Source organism: Oxyura jamaicensis, chromosome 1 (assembly GCF_011077185.1).
Source record: "Oxyura jamaicensis isolate SHBP4307 breed ruddy duck chromosome 1, BPBGC_Ojam_1.0, whole genome shotgun sequence".
In the NCBI taxonomy this organism is placed as follows: Eukaryota; Metazoa; Chordata; class Aves; order Anseriformes; family Anatidae; genus Oxyura; species Oxyura jamaicensis.
Window position 1 is genome coordinate 152,207,190 of NC_048893.1, and position 5,463 is coordinate 152,212,652.

Here is a 5,463-nt window from a genome sequence, read left to right on the forward strand (position 1 = left end):
AAAAAAGTTATACAATGGATAACAGAAGAATTACAGAATCATAGAATAGTTGAGGTTGGAAGGGACTTCTGGAGGTCATCTGGTCCAACCTGCCTGCCACCCAGAGCAGGTTGCCCAGGACCAAGTCCAAGTGTCTTTTGAATATCTCCAAGTAGGAAGACAGAATATCCTCTTCAGGCAACAAGTGCCAGTGCTCCATCACCTGCATGGTAAAGAATTGCATCCTGGTATTTAGACAGAACCTCCCATATTCCAATTTAGGCCCAGTGCCTCTTGTTCTGACACTGGACACCACTGAAAAGAGACCGGCTCTGTCTTCATTACATTCTCCCTTATGGCATTTATAGACATTGCTAATTTCTCCCTTGAGATATGTAATTAAGATATATGAATTTATGCTTAACTTCATAACTCAAGTAACTACACGTAGACAATCCTTGGAAATTTTGTCCTTACCACCCTCCCTTTAGTTTGCATAGACAGTAATAAGACAGTATATAAGATCCAATAAAACAGTACAGCAAAGTATGCTACCTTTCCCCTTTGTATAATTTTATTGACACATCACAGTCTCTCAAAAACAAACAAAACTTTTCATTTACGATGTTAAAGAGTTTTACATTATTTGTGTTCACCACCTTGTTTATTTATTTATTTATTTATTTATTTATTTATATTTTGTGTGTTGCCTAAGAGTAAAAATCAGGATTATTACTGCTGGCACTGGCTGAAGCAATCCTTTGGATACGATCTTTGTTTTTACTCTCTGTGAAACCCTTTAGCTCACTGACTACGCTGAGTGTGAACTTGCCAATCATGTAGTCATTTAAAGCTATTGAATCCTGATAGGCCCCTCAACTAAGCAAGTGATTTTCACTCACAAATTTTAAAATAGCCTTGTATCTCCATTTTGGAAAAGAAATCATGCTTATAGAGAAATCCAGAAGCACAAAAGTAATAGATGAGAAGTTCAGTGTTCAAAGACAAACACAGCAGTGGGGTTAGCCTATTCCAAAAATTCTTCACTTATGATAATGCATGTGAGAATATAAGACTAAAGAGGAGGATATTTTTAGTGTTGAGAAAGTTCGGGATTTAATTTACAGATGAATGGTTGCATGGTACCAGTTAACAAGAGAATATAATCACAAAATAATCGATTTTGAGTGAACTGAGCCCTATCATTAAAAACTTCAAACAACAATATTTGTAAAGATGCAGTGCCATAAAAGTACCCTGTGAATCTTAAAACAATAACTTTTTACTATAGTAAAATAAGACAAAATAGAAAATAAACTCAAGTAACCAACTTTATCCACATGTTAATTAGATTAATTAGTATTTTTAACAATTTTTGGGGAAAAGCTTGTAATAGTAACTGCATTATTTATGCAAATTGTATCCAAATATACAAAATAGACATAATCAGATTATGAATTAAAGTTCAATTAGGTGATTATTCTGAGTCTGTTTCTAGAAAGCAGAAAACCTTACTAAAAGCATTGACTCTCTATATAAAAGTGGAGAAAAGTTTATATTTTTCTTTTTTGATATACTGGAGTACTACATACAGAAAATAAGTATTAACATTACTTTAAATCTTCATTTTTCTCCCTTTTGGAATTGATCTTCAATCAATGCAAGTTCTTTGACAAATCTTCTGAAGGATTAAGCAGTTTAAACAAAATAAGACTAACCTTTACAGCAGCTAGAACTCATCAGAAGTTTGAGTTCATCATGCAGCAACATCCTCCTTCAAGAAGAAAATATGTGGGGAAAAACTTTCCTATATTGAATAACAGCATAACAGAACAAGTGTATTATTAGGGAACATCAGAACTTTATCAGGCTTGTATACTCATGTCTTGCCTTTATTTGGAAATGCAGAAAAACCAAGACATAATACCTTACTCAGATATGAATTGTTATGCATAGATGTTATATTTTATAAAGAGTAATGATTTTGTTTGCTGAATCTATGTTTTAAAAACATATTGCCCTTCAGAAAGCAAAAAATCCATGTTTTGGAAGTGTCGTTCCTTTTAAGACTTAGATCAAAACCTCAAAATCCAATTATTGAAACTTGAAATGACCATAAGATTCACCATCACAAAGCAACTTATTATCCTACTCCTTCAAATCTATTATTTTAGCCCTTTAAAAATTCCTCATTTATCTAAATAAATAAATAAATAAATAAATAAATAAAGGATTAAATATACAGGATTGAATCAAGATTTGAAAGAGCTGGGAAAAAGTAATAATGAAAAAGGATGTGCAATATAGACAGCAATCAATGAGCCACCCAAATTTTTATCAGTAGTGTATTATGACAACTTGCAAAATTCAGTTTGGAATCACTTTTGTGCTTTTGGAAAAATAAATAAATAAATAAATAATCTTGATTCCAGCTCTGAGAACTGCCAAAATTCTTAAACAATGGAAAACAGAAAAAGTACAAGACACAGCTTGATCTCTTTCATCTCAGACATACAGTTTCACACATCTGCTGTAGAGCTTTTGTTTTAATGTTTGTACCAGTACTTAGAATGAGTTTTTCACTTAGCTATAAAGAGAAGAAAGGATGAACCAGTATACCAGCAATTAGGTTTATCCACCTTATGTCCAACAGATTTATTTTTCCGAATACAATCCTGGTTTAATAACATTCTCTTGTCCAAAAAGTTTATTCAAAAAGTAATTTAAATACTGCATAAAAACTGTATAAAAACTGCATTACAACAAGTAATTCTGTGAACTTACAAAAAAAAAAAAAAAAAAAAAAGTGGAATAGTTGTCAATACCAGTAAAAGGGAAAAAAACTGTGTTTAAGATAAACAACATCTTATTTCAGTTTTCTATTTTCCTGAACTCTGGAACTGAAATTGGTTCTAAACTGTAGGTTTTTGTTGTTGTTTGTTTTTTAATATTTCTATTATTATATTTTCCTACTTACAATTTGCTTTTATTTTACCCCTAACTAACAGATAAACAATCTCAGCTTAAGTGTGATATTTTTGACTTGTCAAGCTAACAAGAATTGAATTGTTGTGTTTTTTTTTATTATTATTTATTTATTTATTTTTGTAGTTTGCATATGCACATTCTTATTTTAGAATGAGTGGTTTATTTAGATGTCCATGAAAAGTTGATGTTTCAGATATACATATATATACATATTTTTTATTTATTTTTTTTTTTCATTCTGAACTAGCGACAAATCCCAGATTACCTGTCCCTAAATCAAATCAAGGGCTCTTCATATTGAAAATTCTAGGCCAGCAGAAATCTTTTCCTATTTAAATATGATTCCTGGGATGATTATGGGATTTTAGCATTAGAAACAGAAGATCAATGTAAGTGCCATTACATTTACATTTCTCTTTGAAAAATGTGGCTACTTTGAAGATCATACGTAAAAAGTGAAGAAGAGTATTGGACCTACATATGTTTCTTGAAATGCTTAAGGAATGTGTTAGGAACAGTCTCAATGCTGCTACTGGCTAATAATAAAGCAACAAAATAGAAATAAACACATGTGGAAAATACTTCAGTAATTAAAGTTCTCAGAAGTGAGAATATACAACTGTTTCTCTGCAAAAATACAAGTAATATTTTCTGAGTTACAACTGGACATCTGTGATGATCTATTTACTTTTCCATAACTCAAGTACTATGTGACTGTATTGTCCACCTCACATACCATGTATAAATATAAAAAATTAAGTGATATTAAACAGCAGAGATCATCTTCCACTTGGAAAGACAGCTATGCAGTTTATAATAAGATTGTGTTTATCCATAATAAGCAAAACAGCAAGTATCAATAGCTACATTATACTCAGACTTCCAGGCAAGGAAAGAAATAGCAAACCTAAAGTCCGTTGGCAGCTTTCTGAATCTCACAACATCAAAGTCTTCGAGTACTAGTCCAACTGCACCCAAAGTCACTAACTTCAGTTATGTTCCAGGAAAACAAACATATAAATAGCTATTAATATCTTTCTCATAACACAGCTTCTGACCTCTTCAGGTAGCATTACTGATCTGCACGTCTCTCTTTTACTAGCCAGCCTACTGTCCTTTATCATTTTTCATAGTGGGCTTGTTAGAGGCTACTGCCCTGCCTGCCTGATATGGTAATGAGGCTCAGTTGCCCTCCATAAACATATACAAGATATAGAGAAAACTGAAAAAAATCTAGCCATGAGGTTTCAAAAAGCCTGGCATCAGTTATGAATCTATGTAAGTTTATCTGGGAACTTCAACCAGGCTAAAAAAGTAGAGCCTTTGTATTGAACAAGGACAGATTCAGATTGACTTTCCAAAACTTTCATGTTACTCACCAAAAGGAAAGAACCAGCTCCCCATTCTTTGGGAGAACATACAAAAATAGGATAGCTAAACACTTTGTGTAGCTTTTAGCATTTCAGACATTCCAAGTAGGTGTGTTGGGAGTGATTCACAGTAAATTTTGTGATGTACAGAATCTCTCAGCTAATTTTTAGGGTAAGCAGTTTGTACTCAAATTTAGGAACTGTGCTTATATACTGCATTTTACACACTCTCATGAGTGTTTTCTGAAGGTCTTAACCAAACAGGTTCCATGTTGTCAGACTTCGTCACTGTGTCCAAAGGATAAGGCAGATGTCCTCCCTGAAGACATACAATTTTTATTTTATTTTTCTGTGTCAGAGGACTCAGATGAATGCTGTGCAATCTGTTCCAATAAAAGAAAGGATGTGGAAAAGGCAGATCACATGCACCACTGAAATGTGTTCAGAGTACAGCTGTAGTGGGTTTATGTGGCAAGGTTTTGGTAGCAGGGGGCTATAAGGGTGGCTTCTGTGAGAAGGATCTAGAAGCTGCCCCATGTTTGGTAAGGGCCCCACTGCTGACCAGAGCTGATCCGATAAGTGATGTTGTTTGTGCCTCTGTGAGAGCATATTTAAGACAAAAAAACAAACAAACAAAAAAAACTCTGCGCCACACAGCAGCTGCTGGGAGAGTGAGAAGAGTGAGGAACAGCCTTGCAGGCGCCAAGGTCAGTGAAGAAGGAGGGGGAGAGGTGCTCCAGGCACCGGAGCAGAAGTCCCCTGCGGCCTGTGGTGAGGACCATGGTGAAGCAGGATGTCCCCCTGCAGCCCATGGAGTGCCACGGTGGAGCAGGGTTCCACGCTGCAGCCCGTGGAGGAGACCACGCAGGAGCAGGTGGACCTGCACCGATGGAGACTGCGGCCTGTGGAAGACCCCTGCCAGAGCAGATTCTGGGCCGGACCTGCAGCCCGTGGAGAGGAGACCACACAGGAGCAGGTGACCTGTCAGGAGCTGCTGCCTGTGAGGGACCCAGGTTGGAGCAGTGTGCTATCGAGGGATGGACCCCGTGGTACACACCAATATCTGGAGCAGTTCTTGAAGAGCTGCTGCCTGTGGGAAGCCCACGCCAGACCAGTTCAGCAAGGA